Below are 21937 nucleotides of genomic sequence, written 5' to 3' on the forward strand. Positions count from 1 at the left end.
TGGCATAAGTACTCGATAGCCAGCCAAAGGGTGGCAATTCAAATTCACCCTGTGGGTCCTCAGAATTAAGGCCTAGTGGCCTTCCACAGGTTACAGCCTGGAAATCGTAAGGGGGGCTCCTCTCTGCACTCAGGGCACTGTCTCCACAAGCTGGAATCCACCAAGCAAAAGCTGGCAATGGCAAGAATAAGCTTGTCTATGAGTGTCTTTTTTGTTAGTCAGGACAACCCTTTGTTGATCAGTTTGCTGTGTTGTGGTGATTCGTGCATTCATGAGATGCTGTAAGCTAAGGCACCAGTATTTTAAATAAATTAAAAAAAAATCAATCTTATTTTTAGGGATCACGTGGTAAGAATCCGAGATGCAATCCCAAAGACTGCTGACAGTAGATTCCAGTTAAGAAATAATCTCTGACAATTGCAATCTCTTTCTCTTTCTCATGCCTTGTCCCTCTTGCTCTGAGTGGTCTCCTTGAACTTCTGGACTCCAGATCCTGGGCCTAAGTTGCCCAGTGGTATCACCTCCCAGGTTCAAATCCACCAGCTTCTCTACAAGGACAAAAGGATGAACAATCTCCTCCGAGCACAATTTACTGCCTCTGCAGACTTTCCAGAAGGTCAGCTATGGGTCATTTCTGACTAGACAGTCAATAAGCCATCTGGCAGTTTATTGCCCTGTGATTTGTGTGTTTTTAAGAGCTGTGCCTCCGATATTTTAAACATCAGTAGAAAGACAGGTTGTAGCCGAGTTTATGGACAAAGTGAGACTAGGAAGAAAGGCTTGGTGAAGACCGATAAAGCCACTGGAAACTTTACAGATTACAACAGAGCATCCACACACCCTCGAAATGTCACCTGGAGGGGCCAATGTCTAGAAGAGAGCATGTCTATGAAAGAGACGACCAGTGAAGGTTAGATGGACCTTCAGGGGATGGAATGGCATGGTAGTCAGAAAAATGGCTTGGGCACACTGACCATTATGAGGACGACACGGGATCAGGCAACATTGGTCCTGTTATGCTTCAAGTCACCACCAGGCAGAGCAGATAGGACAGGAGCTGACGAAAACAGCCTTGTTTATTGGGTGCCAGCATTTTGGTCTGTCAGTTTGTGGCTGCATCCTTAACATGGTTGACACACATAATAGATTTTTCAACAAATTTATTAAATAGGCAGTTATTCACTTATGAATAAATTTATTCAAAGAGGAAGTTGACGAATAAAAGAGTGAGTGAGGGTAACATGGCTGAGTCTTTTCAAGTTCTTTATTCAACCAATTAGGATTTGCTAGGCGTCCTGATGGTCCAGTGGTAAAAGCATTCAGCTGCTAACCAAAGGGAAAGTGGTTCTAACCTGCCAACTGTTTGAAGAAAGAAAAATGAAATGCTTCTATAAGAATTTACAAATTTGTAAACAGTATAAGCAGTTTAGGGAGATTTGCTTGCTTAGTGGTAAGAAATTGCGCTGCCAATGTAAAGGCTTTTGGTTAGAATTAGCTGTAGAAGAAAGATGGTCATTCTCCTCCTGTGCAGTTTACTGCCTCTGAAAACTCACTGGAGGAACACCTATGGGTCGGTGTTACCTGGACATTCCACAGCAACAACATAGGTAGTTTAAATCCTGTGTGTCACTGTGATTATCTAGATAGTTTAAATCCTGTGTGTCACTGTGATTATCTAGAAACTAGAAGCTAGAAAGAGAGGGGAAGAAAAACATTATGGAGAGATTCTGAAGTGAATGGCTACAGTCAGAAATTCAAATTCACTAGTACATCTTTTAAGGCCAAGCCCCACTGTTGGGACTTGGTTTGCATTTTGGACATGGTAAGGAATCCTATCAGTAGTTGTACCCTGTCCTACAGGCGTGCTGAGTCAAAATCGACTGCAGGACAGTGAAGTTTAATAAAGCAAGAAGTCCTGGGTGGCCCTGAGGGTTAAAGTACTGACTATTAGCCAAAACATGAGTGATTTAAGCCCATAGAGAGGTGCTTGGAAAGACAGGCCTAGCAATCTACTTTCAAAAGGCCTTAAAACCTCTATGAAGCAATTCTATTCTGTTTGCATGTGGTCAGCCCCAGTTCGAATTAACTCCATGGCAACTAGCATCAACAAAGGGAAGAGCATGCTGTGTCTCTGCAATCTGCAGAGGACTTCGCACACAGGAATGTCCCAGGCTCAGTCTTATCCAAATGACTGAAAAAAGGGGTTACAACGGGATCAACTTCCCTTTAAACCAGCATGTAAAATTAAACTCAGGATGATTTGAAGGAGGGAAAAAAAATCTTACAACAGAGGCTCAAACCAAACCCAAACTAACAATCAACAAAAATAAAAATCAAAAGTCATGAGTCTTTCTGGCCTCCCAGGCCCCTTTCTTATTTACACTCAGGTTTTAAAACTCCCCAAGACAACAGGAATACCCTAATTGGAGCCTGGGAGGAGGTGCTGAATGGCTAGTTGCTAGTAAAATTGAAAGCATTTATTTATTATTTAATTTGTTTGCCCAGGAGACTTTGCTCTTGATGCAACATCTGGTTTTCATTGCAGCCCAACTTTTACCTAATTGTACAGCTGGGGAGATTAAGGCATGAGAGGTCACAGGCCAAGCCCAGCCATGACCCAGCCCCCTGTGAGAGCTTTGCTCCTCGCTTCAGGGTACAGACCACACTCATTGCCTCTGGTCCTCTGGCAGAGACCTATAAATAAGAAAAGAATTACTCTTTCATGTGCCTATTCTCCCTCCTTCTGATTCTCATTAATGGTGGGGCTGGGGGCTGAGAGGAGAGGAAAGGGTCCAGGGGAATGGAAGATGGAGAAGGAAAGTTAGTGACCACAGAGCTCCCAGACCACAGTCAGGAGCGGTAGGGGATGCAGCAGGGACAGAGATGCAGCTTCTGGGTGACCTTTGTCAAATATCAAAAACTCTCTTGCCTCAAAGTGGCTGGCAGAGGAAATGAACTCTCTAGCTCTGAGAATAACTGTGACTGACCGGATAATAACCACTTATAGGTGCCTTGGAAGAAATTCCTGGAAATTTGGCTTCCAAAACATTAGTCTACATAGTGCAGTTCTCTTCAAATACACATGGGGGCGCTATGAGTTGACACTCATAAATCTCTAAAGGAGAAGTTGCCACCAAGAAGCAAGGGGAATGCCGACTGATTTTTAATCCTCTCATTTTTCCATCAATTTTTTATTTGAATGCAAATTTACAAATCATATTTCATTTCTATGCAATCGTTCATAGACATTTTGTTTTCTAATATTAATTATGCTTTACTAGCATAATTAATTACTATGTCTAATCAATTATGTATTGCCTTTTTCTTCACTGAATTTTTTGTTTTTTTTCTCTCCCCTTCTTCCCATAACTGTTAATGCTTCAAAATTGTGTGTAAACCACTACTTTGTTTTTAAAATTATTTTCTTCTCCCCACTGTATTTCGTTTACACACATTGTGTTTTGTATAATAATTCATAAATATTGTACTTCAAATAATTGAGTATCATGATTTTGAGTATTCTTTATTCCCCACTTCTGCCCAGCAAACTCTGCTATCCTACTGATATTTCCCCTTGGCTCCTAGGTAATCCTCTCATTTTTTTTTTCATTATTTTATGTTATTTTTTTAATAATTTTAATGAACATTTACAGAGAATTTGGATTTCTTTTCATTCATTGCTGCACTTCTCTCCCTGCCCAGCCCTCTCCCCCTGCCCCCTCATTTTTTAAAAAAAAATTTTATTAATGATTTTTTACTGCAACATATATATTTTCTACAGCATATTCTTTCCATTTCATTTTCCCCCATTCATTCATTGTTGTACATTTTCCTCCCTGCCCACCCCTCCCCCCAGTTCATTTTTAGCTTTGAAAAAAAAATCTGGGAGGGAAGGGAAGGCAGACAGAAAAATACAACAATGAATGAATGGAAATCCAAAGTCTCTGTAAATATTCATTAAAATTAATAATAAAAAAATTCTTTCATTGTTATATAATCCCCACCCCCAAGTCCACAGTCCTCTCATTTTTTAAAAAAATGTTCCTGATGTAGCTAGAGAAACTTACTAACATTTCTAAGCCTCAGTTCCCTGATGTTCGTTCCCTTAGCAAACTCCCACAAGCAAATATTGGGAGGATTAAATGAAATATTATGCAAATTACTTAGAGAAACCCTACATAATTCAATAGTAGAATTTTCACCGTCTGTTTAGGAGGCCCAGGTTCAAACCTCACCAATGTACTTCATGCAGTAGCCATCACCTGTCTGTCCCTCAGTCGAGGCTTGCCTGTTGCTGTGATGCTAAATAGATTTCAGGGGTTCTTCCAGATTAAGACAGATTAAGAAGAGCAACTTTGCGATTTGCTTTGGGAAAACAGCTAATGAAGACACAATGGATGGCTCTGGTTCAGCTGAGAGTGGATCATGGGGATGGCACAGGGCCAGGCAGGGTTTTGTCCCTTTGTGCATTGGTTTTCCATAAATCACTAACCAACTCAATGATGGGGCCAACAAAAAAACCACAGTGCAGATGGTCAATGCTTAGTGAATGCTTAAGAAGGTGCTGATTGCCAGTCTTTAATATTAATTACCCAAGGAACTATATTTTAATTCCTTTTAACTTATTAAAAACACAAATCCGTATGAGTGTTTCATTTCTCAAATCATGATTTTGAGTATTCATTTGATAAATAATGGAAATGCTTAAAATGGCATCAAAGACTTGATGGTGCTGGGAGATCTTTGGCGAGAATCTTGGATTCTATTTCCCACAGGTGCTCTGACCTCCAACCTGTCCCAACTCCTGGTTCTCCCTGAAATGAGTTAATAGTTCAGCAATTTTATCAGATCATCTTGTTCAAAAGGCAAGTCAAAAGTGGTAGCATAGAGACATACTCTCTTTTTCCTATAAATCGTGCTGAACCAAAGATCATTTTGTTGCCAAATTCAGCATAGTGCATCCTGAGAAACTTATGCAATTGTCAGAAATCCACCTGCCTTCTGCTTCCATATCTAGAAGAAAACTCAGCATCTCAAGGTCGCCAAGGTTAAGACTGGGGTTTCTCCTTTCTCCTCATCCTAAACAATGACCAAGCAAGCATAAAGAAGAGTTCCAGCCATAAATATTTTATGATACTCAGTTCAGAGAGGGGAAAGGTTGAGCTGTTCTGAGCCTAGTTCCCAGAAGGGTATAAAGTGTTATTAAATGCATCCATTACTATGGACATATGAGGTTTACGTATCATGACCCCGTAAGAGAAAGCCTGACTCTACACCTTGGAGACTTCTAGGGGAATCTATCACTAGACATCTTTCTGGAGTTACCTGGTTTGTCCTTCGTACTCTTATATCTTTCAACCCAACCTAAAGGCAGTCTAGATAATGAAGATAAATTCATAGTGAATGAATCGCCACTACCTTTTAACATATTGCTGAATCAAGATTTTACTCAGTCAAAACCACCTTCCACAGACCAAGAGAAATCAAGAGTCAGCTTTTTAAAAGACTTCTAAGAAAGTGAATAGAAGTGATCTGATGTTTGAATATTCAGTTGCTATCCAAAAGATTCATTAATGAAACACATTGCAATGACTCTGCAGGAGAAAAACTTGGCAATATAACTCCTAGATCGCAGCTAAAAGAAACCTTTAAAGACGAGTCTACTCTGTCAAATGAGGTCACCATAAATTGAAACAAACTTGATGGCACCCAACTACGAGGAAGCAAAATGTTGTGTAGGCTGCAGTTTTTTCTCCATTAAAACGAGGATGAATTACCAGGACCTTATCTTGTCCATCAAGGTCTTATCTACACTCTCAGCTCATCCTCAAGACTGCTTGGAAATCCTCTTTTTCTCCCCATTAACCTAAATCCTATATCTCAATGTCTTAAACCTGACTTTCTTTCTTTAGGGAGCTCTGGTGGTGTAGCCCATAGAGATTTGTATTGCTAATTCAAAGGCCTTACTTCTCTGGCTGAGTCCACCAGATGCCTCTCAGGAGAAAGATGGGCAGTCTCCTGCTGGGCAATTCATAGCCTCAGAAACCCACTGGAGAGTCAGCTATGAACAGGACCCAACACAACAGCAATGAGAGAGAGATTTTCCATTCTCTCTCTGCCCAAAGCTTGAGCTTCTTTTGTTGAGATACTGTAATGTCTTTGCTCCTAATTGTCTTATATGTATATCTTTGCACTGCTAGATATAAATACACATGTCCAGAGTGTTACAGATTCAATATCTTGACCATTGAGAGAACCTGACTCAACAATGGGTCTTACCCATTGATTAGTTATTGGGAACATCAATCATTTGGTGATTGAGGGCTGGTGGTTTAGGAGCTACACGGTTCATTTGTCCCATACAATGACATAAACTCTTGAATTAGGAGGTGCAAACCAAGAGATCACATTCTCATCAGCCAGCCATGTTCTGTGCAATTCACATATGCATTCGACGTTTCTTCTATCAGTCTATCAACATTGTTTAAACGAAGGCCTAATTATTTCCATGACCAAATGGAATGCCTGGCTTCTAGCACTGAGCTTTGAGATGAAAATATTATAGAAAAATTATAATCAAAACATGGAAGAATGTAGACTAGAATTCTCATTTTTCAAGGAATCTAGACATTCTATGGTCACTTTTTTTTTTGTTTTCTACCATTGCGCAGGAGGGGAAGACCCTCTATGAGATGGATTGATTCGGTGACTGGGGTAATCAGGATGGGTGTATCAGAGGCGGTGCGGTTGGCGCAGGATAGAGCAGGGTTTAGGGCTGTTGTGCATAGGGTCGCTATGAGTTGGAAACGACTCGACGGCACACAACAACAACAACAACCACCATTGAGTTGGAAACGACTGATAGCTGAACCTCTGGTGGGTTTTCAGAAGCAGTAGATCGTATGGGAAGAGAATGCTCATCCTCGTCTGGCAGAACAGCTGGTAAACTTGAACTTCATGCCTTTGGGGCTGGCTGCATAGTTCCTTACAGCCCCCAAATGGCCATTTGAGCTAGATGAACTACTGAAACTGGGGCCCTGAAATCACCTTTCAGTCTTAAACTTTACACACACAAAAAAATCTGCTCATATTTTATTAAATTAATCAAATATCCTTCTATGTGATATAGCACTGGTCTGTCCATTTGCTGTACAGAGATAACTCATGGTTGCTGTGATGCTAAACACTGTGACACTGATGTGTAAAATGTAATAATAGTTACCCATGGTGGACACTGTTTGGTGGAGCTCTCAAATTAAAACAGGCTTGGAAGCAAGAGTGACATCCACTTCCAAAACAGTTTGTCTTCGGAAACTCTATGAACTTAGAGAAAAAATGAAAGTTTTTGAGTTCAAGACTTTTGTTCATAGGGTCATGTCTATGACTCGACAGCATTTAACAAAAACAAAAACATTTTATTTAGGGAGCTCTGGTGGCCCAATGGTAAGGAACTCAATTGCCTATCCAAAGGCATTCGGTTCGAATCCACCAGCTGCTTTGTGGAAGAAAGCTGAGTAATTGTCTTCCATGCAATGTGCCCCCTTTAAAAACCCGCTGGAGGATCCGTTACGTGTAGGCCCATTAACAACAGCAGCGGCATCTTATTTAAACCAAACAATAACTTAGTTTATTTAGTAAAGAATGTTTGCCTTGAACATCATTTTTCTTTAAAGAACTGTCATATAGATCAAAGGTACAGATAAGAAATTAGGAGGGCAGAGACTTCATGTCAATGAGGAAAACAACAATCAGGGAAGGAACGACAGGAATGGTTGCTCAACTTGAAGAAAGTAATCACTCTCACTGAATTGCAGTTGAAGAAATTGTTGGATTGGAATGTGTTTTCCTGTGTATATTTTTATCAAAAGTTAAAGACAAGCAAACAGAAAATTTTCTGAAGCACATGAACGTTACACACGTAGACTCTCATATTTCTTGTCGGTGCAAGGACTCTGTCCAGTCTTACACAAGCATGGATGAGCATGTTGCCAGCGTCCGGTTCGAGACAGGAGGGAAATCCATGCTCTTGTCTTTGACCATTTGCCCTGCAGAGGAAAAAACGTGGCACGCGTTGTCGAAAGAGAAAATGTTAAAACTGCCCTTCTCATAATGCATCTCTGCTCTGGGAGGTGGAGATTTGGAGGCAAACACATTGAATCACTCCTTCTTCCATTATTTTTGACATTGATTTGTCATTAGGAAAATTTATTTGGCTCCAGATTAAATTGATTTGAAGAATCATTAATTCATGGGATGAAGCTGAAGCCGTTTGGCCTCAGCTCACTGAAATGAGGCGATATCGATAAAACAAAGGGGGAAACACCGGGGCTGTTTAAAATCCACTTTTTTTTCCTACCTGGAGGAATGCTCAGGACATAATTTGGTGAGGGGAGGTGGTGGGAGTGGTGGAGGGTATTCAGGTAGTCAACCTCAGTTAACTTTGAATCAGGAGAGAAATTTTCTTAGGTCTAAATTAATATTCATTTCAGAGAAGTTATTCAGGGAGAGAAAAGATGTTGCCAACTGGTTTATTTATTTATTCAAATAGAGATAAAATCAAAGGTCCCTTCCTTGGCCCAAAAAATTATTCTGATTTCAACGTGTTTTCATTCTAGTCTTACCTTTAGGGAATAAGCTGGCCTCTTCTCACTTTGATTATTCTTGGTCAAAATCAAGGCACGGACACTAAGCTATTTACAACACTTTCCTCCTAATTCAAGACAGCGCTCTCGTGTTTCTGGTTGCTTCCAGTCCTGTAGAATTTATTGTCAAGTATGACTTTCTGGGGAAGATACCACACAAAAAAATCAGTTTTTCTCTGCCTTTTCTTAGTCATTATCTGTTACATTCTGATTTAAAAACAACACAAAAAATCCACATTCATAGTAATAATTCAATTGCATTAATTGAACACTGTTGTTTGCAAATGACAAAAATCTGACTAAAACAGATTTTTAAGGAAAAAATTAAAATGGAGCTTATTTGCTCCTGTGACAGAGAAGTCCAAGGGTTTCTAGATCCCAGTGTCATTAGTACTCACTCACTGCCTTTTCCTTTCTGTCTCTCTTCTCTCTTTTTTCTGTTCTTGACTCAGACCGGCCCCCCTCACGTAGAGGTCTCCATTAGCTTTGATCTATACTCTCCTCATTTGCTGACGTGGCCAGACTCAGAAAGAGGGTACATGACGGCACACAGCTGCAAATCCATTAATAATTAAAACACAAGATGTAAGAAGTATGGATATACATAACTTGGAAGCTGTAAAAGATGAAATGGAGAACATAAAGATCAACATCCTAGGTGTTGGTGTTTGAATGAAACAACACATTGTCTGCTCGGCTAGAAATGAGGACTTGAAGAGGAGTTACATATAACCACTCTCGGTGTTACTCAACAACAACATCAACATTATACACTTGAACCTCACCTAATGGGCTACACAGGAATTCTACTGACTGCGTCAATGGAAAGAGATATTGGAGAAACTCATTATTAGCAGTCAAAGCCAGGCCAAGGGGCTTACTGTGGAACATACTATCAACTACTCATGTCCAAGTTCAAAAGGAAGTTGAAAAGAAAAGTGTAAACAAGTCCACAAGAATCAAGGTATGACCTTGAGTGTATGCCAACTCAAATTAAAAACCATCTTAGGAGTAAATGTGACACATTGAGCACTAATGACTGGCTGAACACTCGATGAGCTGTAAAAGGACGTCAAGGACAGAAATCACGAGGAAAGCAAAGGTCAATACAAACACAGAGAAGGAAAAAAAAACACTCAAATGGATGTAGGAACAGACTTTGCAATGAATGAAAGAAGACAAAGAGGAAGGAAAGATTAAAATGAAGAAGACTTCAAGCACATAAAGACTACAGCCTTTAATATGGGTTAGATCTCAGTATCAAGATAACAGAAATTATCACCACTGGACATATAAGTAACATATTAAGTGGAGTAAAGATTGACATTGTCAATAATTTCTTTTTATTTGGATCCACGATCAACACCCATGGTGCCAGCAGTCAAGACCACAAAAGTTGTGTTGCATTGTAGAAACTTCTCTAAGGTTCCACAAAGCAACGATGTAAATAAAGAGGCTACATTGCACCTCCTGCACGTCTTGGCCTCTTCAATTGCTTTCTATGCATCTGAAAGTTGGATAATGAGTGAAGGAGACTGAAGAAGAATCAATGTCTTTGAATGGTGACATTAGGAGAGAGTATTATGTCTCCCATGGACTAGCAAAAGAACAAACCAATGTATGTTTTTTTTTCATTCTTTTTTAAAATTCATTTTCATGAAAGTTTACAGAGACTTAGGGTCTCCAGTCATTCATTGTTGCACTTTTCTCCCTGCTCAATCCCTCCTCTCCAATTTAATCTTTTTGGAAAGAAAAAGAAAAACTTTTTCATTATTATACAATCCCTCTCCCCAAGTCCACTCCACTGTACAAGCTTCAGTCTGGACTTCTGTAATGACAAGAATACCGACTCATCTATCCCTTTTGAACAGTTCTCTCCCTCATCTGTTTCAACGCAGTATACATCATTCCTCCCCTCCTTTTTTGTCTTCCCTCAACCCTGATATCAGTCCTGCTTTACAATAGTGGCCCTATGCAATATTTGTCCTTTTGTGACTGAGATATTCACTCAGCATAATGTCCTCCAGAGTCACCCATTTTGTGTAATATTTCATGAGTTCCTTTTTTTCAATGCAGCGTAGTATTCCATTGTGCGAATATACCACAGCTTCTCTATCCATTCATTTGTTGATGGGCACTTGGGTTGTTTCCAGTTCTTTGCTATTGCAAACAAAGCTGCAATAAATATGAGTGTGCATATGTCTGCTTGGGTATTAGTTATGGTTTCTTTAGGGTAAATTCCCAGTTGTGGAATTGCTGGGTCAAATGGTATTTCTATTTGCAACTTTTTGAGAAAGCACCATACAGCCTTCCACCGTGGTTGCACCATTTTACACTCTCACCAACAGTGAATAAGGGTTCTGGTTTCTCCACAATCTCGCCAGCATTTGATGTTTGCTGTTTTGTTAATTTTGCTCTTCTTACTGGGGTCAGATGATATCTCATAGTTGTTTTGATTTGCATCTCTCTTAGAGCTAGGGATTTTTTTTTTATTTTTGTGTGCGTGTACCATCAAATCAGATCTGACTGGTACAGGAGGAGATTGTCCCTCCTTACCCGGCAGAGCATCTGGTGGATTCGAACCGTTCGCCTCTGGGATTGCAGTTGCAGCTCCTTGCCACTAGGCCACCAGAGCTCCCCTAGAGCTAGGGATTTTGAAGTGCAGCCGCAGTGCTCTTTAGAGGCAAGGATGTTCACCATTCTTCGTCATCGCTTTGTCTCGCTTGACTCAGTCCTCGATTGTCTTCTTGTCCAACTTCCACAGGTGCTAAGATTTGAGGCTCATACACAGCTCTTGTCTTTCAATCAACTCTCAGTCTGTACTTAATCACTTCCCTCTGAAGTTCTAACAGGACAATCCACTTCTGTGGCTGTCATATGCACCATTCATTATATGAATAGAAACAGAAACAGAAATAGAAACAAAAACATTATTTTTGCTTTTGTTGGAACTTTACAACAGAAGACTGTTGAGCTATATGCTATGTTTTGTGTCTTGACTTTTTTTTTAAAAAACTATGACTTTTTGTTTTCACATGGACAGTTTGAAGGAGGAAGTCACCAGTAGTTTTGGTTTAATGTAAAAGCAAACAGGACTCAACAGAACAAAAATCTTGGGCTGAAAAAAAAATCAAGATCACTGGGAGACTACTTGGAAAATGCACAATTCATTGCGTCTCCCTCCCCCCGCCCCATGCTCAGTGAATACTGCCAGGTACTTTTAAGTTAATGCCTCAGCCTATCACCCAATTCCTCTGGTCAGCATGCTGAGGTACACTGGCGTAACACCCGCTGAGGAAGCTCTTACTGCAGAGCCGGGAGAGGGGCCACGCTGTATTTGAGAGGAAGGATTCAGGGAGCTGCTGTCCTCCTGCTCTTGTGATCCAACCAGATGGAGGTCCTTGGGCAGCGCCCAGCAGGAGCTGTCCTCAATGCCGTCTCCAAGTCCTTTAACTCAAGACGAAGGTTTGAGAAGGCCAGAATCTTTCCCCAAACATGCAGGGCATCTGCTGGGTTGTTACATGTCTCTGAGATTGGATTACACTATGTTTCACTGCATTTCTGTGCCTCTAATCTAGGAGGAGTTTTACCGAGCCTGTTAGTTCTCTTGGCGGTCCATGGCATGTTCAATACTCTTCTCCAGAACCACAATTCAAAGGCATCAATTCTTGTTCTGTCAAGTTGATGAGAGTGTCTCTCTGTGTCATTTACCACCTTTCATCTGCAAAGGAACTAATTGTTCAATGAGAACAACACGCACATGCACAAAATATATACACAGTGGTATTTAGGCTTAGTGGTCAAAATCACTTTTTTGTATGCACCAGTCTTCATGTCATAATATTTGTATTTAAGGATTGGGGGGAGGGGCATTGTGGTTTTTTTTACTTCTTTAGAAACTTGTTTTGTTCCCCAGTTGCACACACACAGGCTTAGAAGACAGACACTGACTAGATGGAGTGAAAAGATTGACATCTGCTATTAGTTAGACCACTCACTAGTTGAGGACCCCATAGGTTGTAGATAAGTGGGTGAGGAGAGCAGAACCATAGCACACAATAAAAGTGCTACATCTCTGTGCCTACAATGTGATGAGAGAAGGGAAGAGTTCCCAAATAAACACAAAGGAAATAGATCAGATGACAAGGAGCCCTGGTGGTACGTTTGTTTGACATATGGCTGCAATCAGAAAGGTTAGTGGATCAAATCTACCCAATCCGCAGGAAAAAAGACTTGACAATCTTCTCCCCAAAAGATTAGAGCCTAGAAAGTCCTATGAGATAGCTCTACTCTGTTTCATGGGACTGCTATGGGTCGGAATTGACTCGCTGGGACAAAACAGCAGTAAATCAAATAAAAAAATAATAGTACTTCAAGTAAAGTTGGTGAGAGTACCTCTTTATGTCGTTTACCACCTTTCATCTGCAAAGGAACTAATGAGAACAACACACACATGCACAAAATATACACGCAGTGGGGTAGTTTAAATATACTATGAGGGAGCTCTGGTGGCCTAGTGGTAAGGAGCTGTACTGCCATCCCAAAGGCAGGTGGTTCAAATACCTCTGCTGCTCTGCAGGAGAAAGATGGGATGATCTCCTTCCTTGTGATTAAACTGCCTCTGAAAACACACTGGAGGGTCAGCTTTGAGTCAGTTCCAACTCAATGGTACCTAACAAAATCAACCAATATACCATGAGGCCTAGAATGCCCTGGTAACACAGTGATTAGGCTTCTGGTTGTTAATTAAAAAAATTTAGAATTCAAATCTACCAGCCTCTTGTGGGACAAGATGTGACAGTCTTACTACCTTGGAAGTAAAGTACAAGTTCTACTGGGTTCTTGTAGTTCCCTTAGGAGTGGGAAGTGACGACATATGGAGGTAGGCCCCAGTGGAGCAGAGGTTAAATGTTCTCTCAACCAAAGAGTGGGCAGTTTGGACCCAATAGCTGTTCTGTGAGAGGAAGATACAGCAACTTGTTTTGATAAAGATTTAATCTTAGGAGCCCTATGGACAGTTCTTCACTGTTGTGTGTGTGTGTTTGTGGCAGGGGAGTCTCTTAGTCAGAACTGGCTTGAAGAATAGGTTTTGGTTTGGGGAGTTGCCCCTGGCTTCACTTAAAGTGCTTCCTGCATTTGAATGAGAGTGTTTGTAGTCACATGAAACATTGGGACTGTGAGGAGAAAGAGACAAGAAGTCAGAGTTAGAAGACAAAGAGGCGCTATCCTACAGAAACTGCCTCTTCTCAAATCCCAGTGGGTCTCTGCCACCCATCTCACATCTGCACTTGCCTCCAGCCTGGGCCATCTTGCTTGTTTCTCTTCAGCTTTCTCTTACTTAAGTCAGGAGACTGGTTAAGTATCCAGGTGAAAGGAGATGTGCATGGCAGAAAGTTCTCCTTAAACATTTTCACCAGCCTATTCTTGAGATCTCAAACTCAGGTGGGTGGTCAATGAACTGAAAACATACCCACTGTAAAAGCATAGAAGGCACCAGCTTCAGCCTCACCTTTACATCAAATCCTATCATCATCAAATATTTGCAAAAATTAAACATCCACAACAATTAAGCATTAACGACATGTTAGACTCATGTCCAGGAGATTGGTCAAGCTTCTAGATGAAAGGGGATATCTAGGGCAGAGGAGGACTTGAAGCGCTTTCTGCAGAAGATCAAAGACTGCAGTCTCTAATATGGATTGCATTTCAGTGTCAGGAAAACAGAAAGTCTCACCACTGGATCTATAGGCAACATCATGATAGGTGGACAAAAGATTGAAACTGTCAATGACTTCATTTTACCTGCTCTACAATCAATACACTTGGTACCATCAGTCAGGAAATTAGGAGACATCATGTACTGGGAAAGCCTGCATTAAGAGACTGCTCCACGTTATTGAGAGATAATGACGTAAATTTGAGGACTAAGGTGTGCTGTGTTCAGGCCGTGGTCAGAGAGCTGGATGGACAGTGAGTAAGGTGGACAAAAAAATGAACTGATATCTTTGAACTGGGGTGTTGGAGAAAAGCACTGAATAGCCCATGGACTTCTAAAAGAGCCAACATTTATGTTCTGGAAAATGTGCAGCCAAAGTGATCTTTGGAGGCAAAGATGATAAAGCTTCATCTCCCAGAGTCTGGGCATGTTGCTAAGAAAGTCTATTCATTGGAGAGGAAAATCATGCTTGCAAAGGTGGAGGGAAGGAAGACCCTCAACAAGGTAACTACAGCAATGGATGGGCTCATGTGTGTCAGCGATTGTGCGGATGGCACAGGATAGAACAGAGTTCAGTTGAATTCAACCTGATGGCACTTAACAACAATAACAACAACAGCATGTTAGACATATTATTACTTTTTTTTTTCTCTTTAACCCATGCACAAAAATATAAAGGAAGTCTAGTGACTTGATGGTAAAGAGTTGACAATGCCAGGGACCCAGTTGTAGTCTACTGACTGCTCTGCAAGAGAATAACGAGTCATTTCCTCCTGGTGATAGTTACAGCCTCTGAAAACCCTCTGGAGGGGTCAATTCCAGCTCCGTGGTACACAACTATAAGAAAATTTAAAAAGAGATTGGATATCATTGCTCTCATTTGGCAGATGAATAAACAAGTAGGCAAAGAGGTAATAAAATATCTTGCTCCAAGGTACGCATCTTAAAAATGGCAAAAATAAAAATTCTGACCCAGATCACAGTGTTCTTTTCCAAAATATTAGCTCAATGATTCAGTCATAGCTACACTGAGTAGGTATTTGTCAAACGAAGGAAGGATAATGAGTGGAAAAACAAAGCAATGAAGGACCAATTCTACCATGCCTTCATCAGCTCAGTGTCTCCTGTTTTCTCCTGAGCTTTGAGGCTTTGGATGTTGGGGGATGGAACGTTAAAAGAACACCTTGATTCTGTCAAATGTGTCCCACCCCATCTTATCTCTCAGGGACAATTGACAAACTTGGTCCCGGCCCTCGTCCAGGTTCATTAATGCCATTGGGGATCAAAGACAGTCACTACTCTAGCAACTGCCTCCGATCAAACTCCCCGAAAAAAAAAAAAAAGGAATGCAACCTCTTCCTGTGCTTTGCTGGTGCACAGTGTGTTGTGTGGGTAATTTCTGGTCTGGCCAGTAAAAACCTCCGGGAGCCTTCTTTAGGTCTTTAATTATGAACTGTAGGGGACACCACAAAATAAATACTTAAAATGTCTAGACAACCAGTCATCAGAGTAGGATAATTAACTTCAAACATTTTAAATTGTTGGAGGAGTCGTTATTCACCTTATGCAGTTCCTTTCTATATCCGTCCCGAGCCAATATGTTTGCAGCAAAGAGGTTGAGAAACCCGTCGAACCTTCTCCTGATACAAAGCAGCCTCTTTCTCAGGCTCTTAAATGGCAAGGCACAAATGACCAGAGAAACATACAAAAAGGGAACATAAACTGAAACAATTAGTTTTTCCAAGGATGGAAAAAAAACTCTCCACCTTTTAATTACATCAAAATATAAAGCAACATGAAGGCCGAATTGAGAAAGAACTATTATTTATTCCGACTATTTCTTGCGAAGTCCTGTCTTAATTTTTTTTATTACTAAAAAAATAAAATCAAACTGTCACGCATCGTGATAAGAACTCAGTAAATTTGCTTCCTGACATCCAAGTGTGATTAGGCTGCTGTTGAACTTACGGTATTCTTCCTCCCTTTACCTTCTCTCACGCCCTACAAATTTCCCGAGACATTTTTAGAATTAAGCACACATTAATTTTGGCAGGATCTAAAAGCAAATTACTCCCAGAAAGAGATATGAATTCCGTCATAGGAACTGGTGGTGAAAATGTCTCAGGCTCATGCCCTCGCTTTTGAGGGGGCCTGTGGAGATCCTGGGGCCTTGTTGTTAAATCAAGCCTAAAACCTGAACTCAAAATGTTCATAAAACCAGCAAATGAAAGCACAGAGCTACGCTTGCTCTGAGGCAAAGGGAAGCTGTTCAAAATGTCAAAAGCTCCCTTATAGTACCCTTCCGCATTATCCTCCCAGCAGACAATCTTTTAAAAGACACCAAATAATAAGAATCCACATTGTTTGATTCCAATGTCATTTTCCTTAAAATCAAAGAAATGCCATGTCAACTGTTATTTAATGAATATTTTATAACATTACATTTATAATGACCATATTTAATTGCTACAGCTCTAATTAAAGGTGATATCTGATTGCATGCACGCACTTTTTTAAAACCCTAATTGTCTTGTGCAAGCTACTGAATAGATTTAGGAATCTTCAATAACAAAATTACATTAAAAGCATATGCTATTAAATATGATTGATGGCAAAATTGGACCCCTCATGGTTCGCTACCACACAAAAGCACACACTGCTTTTGAAGATGATGCCTCGAATGTCAACAAGCGAGCCAGGAAAAATTGACTGGCATCACCAAAATCTGCCTTCTCTCAAAGAAAGGGCAGTATCTTGTTAAGAAGAAAGGGTTCCTCTGGCATATGAACAATAAATAAGGATATCCAAGAAGAATAATGCTTTTGAATTATAGTGTTAGCAAAGAGTAACAAATACATCATGGAATTTCTGGTAAGATCATGGAAGAGGCAGACAGCAACCCAGATCTTCTGCAAATGAGACAACAGAAATGATCCTGGAGCGCGGATGTTTCAAAGAAAATGATAAGGAAGTCGTGAATACGGACTGACGAGAGCAACTGCATGAAAGCATCAAATAAGGAAACAGACAGCAGAATTGTAAACAGAGCTGACACGGGACCTTCACTTTGAACTTTTGCAAGCAACTTTCTGATAGGTGGGAAAAGCTTCAACAGGGTCTACACCAGTAACTGGCTGATAGCAAGAAAGGTACAATCTCTCCCTTCTCCCCCGTACACTTCTGAGAATCAGGTGAGCAAGGGAATTCATTTCCTTCATACCCACCCATCAGGTAGGTGGCTGGCATTGTTCACTCCGGCCCTGTCTCAGCTCCACCTGAGACCAGGCTTGCACCATTGCCTCTCAGGCACCAAGAGTATACATCCCCACACACCCAGGAACACAACTGCTCTTCCTCTTTATGGCCACAAAGCTGGGTGGAAATCTACCCTTCACCAGTACCTAGAATGACAGAGGCACCATGCTCAACTGAGATCCCTGACCATGTTCACTTCGTGGGTTGACAAGACCTGTATCAGTGAGTGCCCACCACACCTACTTTTGGAGACAGAAATGCTCTTTACCTCCTCATACCAGAAAAGTCAGTGAGCAACTCCAGACTGGGTACCCTGGTCGCACCCATTCCCTGGGCTGAGGAAGACAGTATCTCTCTCTCTCTCTCTCTCTTTTTTTTTTTTTTCAGGAGTCCTTTAATCTTTATGCTTTACTTTTTTTTTAAATTTAATTTTATTAATTTTTTTTTATGTGTACCATCAAATTAGATCTGACTGGTACAGGAAGAGATTGTCCCTCTTCTCCAAGCACAGCATCTGGTGGATTCAAACCGCGTACCTCTGGGATTGCAGTGTGGCTTCTTGCCACTACGCCACCAGAGCTCCCTTTTGCTTTACTTTTACAAAATATTGCTAACCTTCGGGATTTTGTGACTGAGAACCCAAAATAGAGAACACACCTGTGCTGGCTGTGCTAAGAAGAGATATGCAGGTCCTCCACCAGGCAGCCCAACACACGAGAGCAATTCTTACTCAACCACACTGTTCACAGAAACAGTGAAAATGAGGAGGAGGAAAAGGAGGATAAAGATATGGTGATGACTGCTAACACAACATCATGGGCACCAACTCCAGGATAAGCATTCCTTAGAGTACTTTGTTGTTGTTGTTATGTGCTGTCAAGTCACTTGCAACTCAGAGTGTTCCTATGTGCAACAACCCTGAAATCTACTCTATCCGGTACCAACTTTTCTGTCTCTGACACACTTACCCTTATTACCCCAGTTACTGTATCAATCTCATTGACAGTCTTCTCTGTCCCTCCAGCCCTCCAAGCATGACACCCCTCTCCAAAGACTGGTCCTTCCTTGCAACATGCCCAAAGTAAGGACAACATCTCTTGACAAGTGATACGTCCTCAGCACCACTGAGGCCAGTAGAAACTCTGTCCTGATCTGGATGTCCTATCTCTCAGTACCTCCTAGGCTTCCAGAGACATTGTCCTTGCCCTGGCACCATGTCCCAGACTGTCTCCAGGGCAAGGAGGGACTAAGTTCTGGGCCTAGGTACCTCACCCTCAGCTCCCTTTCAAATGAGTAGAAATTTTCCCCTGACCAGGCATCCAGAAACATAACTCTTTGTTGAATTGGCAATATTTCCATTCCAGACCAGCAATCATGTATCTGTTCTCCAAAGCAGAACAAAAGTACCAATCAGATGCTCAATCCTTTCCAACTCACAATGTTTCTCTTTACTTTTTTTTACCAATTCTTGTAAGTAATTTCATGACTTATGAATTCTACCCTTCTATCTTTTCTCTTTCTCTTTACTATTTTTAGTCCTTTTTCTTTCATTTCCTTTTTTTTGGAGTACCATTCCCCAGTTTTGTTTTCGTTTTACTGTTCACTTTTCTTTTGCCACATTTCACAACATACAGCACTAATGTTCACACTACCCAGTTTTATACACTTCCTGTAGTTTCACCCATTGGGTAAGAGGAAGCATCAGCTTCATATCAACAAACCAAAACAGACTGCAACCAACACCAAAGAAGTCTGCCCTCAACTACTCTACAGGAGCATCAAAGAGAGAATTCTGTGCATACCTCTATCCTCTACCATTCCCACCAAAAGACAGGAGGTCAGAAACTCAGAATTCCTAAACTGGTGAGCTGCTTAACACTTTCACACAGCTCAGTGAAATGTGAAAAGGCAACAACACCAAATATTTTCTGGAGCAGCAGACAACTTCACATCACACAAAAGAACAGAATAGAACAAGATGCCACAAATAAGTGACCACAAAATAGAACAAGAAAATATTTCAGAGGAAGGACATTTTAACCTTTAATATAACATTGTTGGTGAAGTTCCTAACCACAGGTTTTCCCAATGCAGCATGTCTTTTCATTTCTTGACTGCCATTACCATTGGTGTTGACAGTGGATTAAGTACAATGAAATTATTGACTATTTCAGTCTTTTATCCATCTATCATGATGTGGGCTATGGGTCCAGTGATGAGGACTTTTGATTTTCTTATTGTTTATGTTTAATCCCTATTGAAGGCTATAGTCTTTTATCTTCTGCAGTAAGTGCTTCAATTCTTCTTCATTTTCTGCAAACAAGGCTGTGTCATCAGGCATGATGCAGGTTGTTAGTCTCCCTCCAGTCCTGATGCCACATTCTTCTTTATATAATCCCGCTTTTTAAATCATTTACTTAGCATACAGATTGAATAGGTATGGATAAAAGATTACAACCCTTACAACTTGCTTGATTTTAAACAATTCAGTGTTCCTTGTTCTGTTCAGAGAATTTAATCATGGGCTATGTATAGCTTTCAGATGAGCACAATTACGTTTTCTTGGATTCTCATTCTTCTCAATGCTACCCATAATTTGTTATGATTCACATGGACAAAAGTTTTTACATAATCAATAAACACAAGTAAATATCTTTATGGTATTCTCTGCTTTCAGCCAAGATCCATCATCTACATTAGCATTAACATCCTCCCATCCAGTGGCCTCTTCTGAATGCAGCTTGAGTCTATGGCAGTTTCCTGTCAATGTAAAGTTCCAGACATTTAAAAAAAAATCTTCAGCAAGATTTTACTTGGATGTTATATCAATTATAGTGTTTGATAAGTTTCACATTCTGTTGGCTTATCTGTTTTGGAAATGAGAACAAATATGTCTGTCTTCCAGCCATTTGACCTGGTAGTTTGTCTTTCAAATTTCTTGATGTAGGCACATCCAAGACTGCATCAGTTTATTGAAATAAATCCATTTGCTTCTATCAAGTCTCACAATATGCTTGGACTTTCTCAAGCTCAAAGAATTAAGGGGCAAATTTAAGTCTCAAGTTGCAATACTGGAGGATTCTATGGGCAAAATGCAGCATGACGTAGGAAGCAATAAAAGTAGATGTAAGTAGAGTCACTGTACCAGAAAAAAATCATCAATACTGGGCCATATCAGAAAGTATTATATTAACGAGAACAAACAATAATGAGAGAAGTCCAAGCTGAAGACATTTTTATAGTATAAGATCTGCAAGAATTGATATAACTCATGAACATAGGTATAAAAAGAATCTCAACGTAATCCTAGCCAATAGAATCCAACATCATATAAAAGAATATCAAATGTATATAAAGAACAAGTGGGATTTATACCGGTTATTGAGTGATTTTACAGTGGAAAATCAGTATAATTCACCATATCAACAACAAAAAAGGAAAAGGACCCTCATGATAAACACAAGAAAGGTGTACAACAACATGCAACATTCTTAACTAATAAAAATCCTCCAGATAATAAAAACAGAAGGATCATACCTCAACAATTATCCTCACTCCTATTCAACATTATAAATCCTAGCCAGAAAAACAAGGTGATAAAAGAAAATAAAATCATACAAATCTGCAAAGAAGAAATAAAACTATCTCAATTTGAAAATTCTATTTTTCTATACACAGACATATAGAAATATGCATATAAATAACAGTATAGGTGAGGCTATTCATTGGAATTGGGCATCATGCTTGGAAAGACAGAGCCAGCAGAGGAGAGGAAGACACCCAAAGAGATAGATTGACTCCGTAAGTTCAGCCATGGGCTCTCATGTGTCAAGGATGATAAAGATGGCACAGGATAGGGTAGAGTTCAGGATGGCTGTCTATAGAGTCAGGATGAGGCCTACTTGATGTGGTGGCATCTAACAACAACAAATAGAAAATCCCAGGGACTCAGCAAGAAAATGACCAGAACTAATTGGAAGATTCAACAAAGAATCAGTCTCAGATGGTAATCAGAGATGAGAAGGGAATGACAGTGGATTTTTTTTTAAATCAATAAATAGATAACAGCTAGATATTAATATGAGGAAAAGCAACATGGAAAAGATTAGGATCATCCCAATACCGCTAAAGGAGGGAAAGACACAGGGAGATGCAGAAGCAATACATCCAGCAAAGGAAAACATTATTACACGTTTAATTCTTCTATATCAATAATGATAATCTTTATCTGCAAGCTAGTATATAGACAGACAAGATTAATAGACATTCATATTTGTATATGCTGTAAATATATCCAAGTACATAGCAGAGTCAAGCGGCGGGG

This window comes from Elephantulus edwardii, unplaced genomic scaffold (genome assembly GCF_000299155.1).
Source record: "Elephantulus edwardii isolate Elephantulus edwardi_28Jun2011 unplaced genomic scaffold, EleEdw1.0 scaffold00201, whole genome shotgun sequence".
NCBI classification, from domain to species: domain Eukaryota; kingdom Metazoa; phylum Chordata; class Mammalia; order Macroscelidea; family Macroscelididae; genus Elephantulus; species Elephantulus edwardii.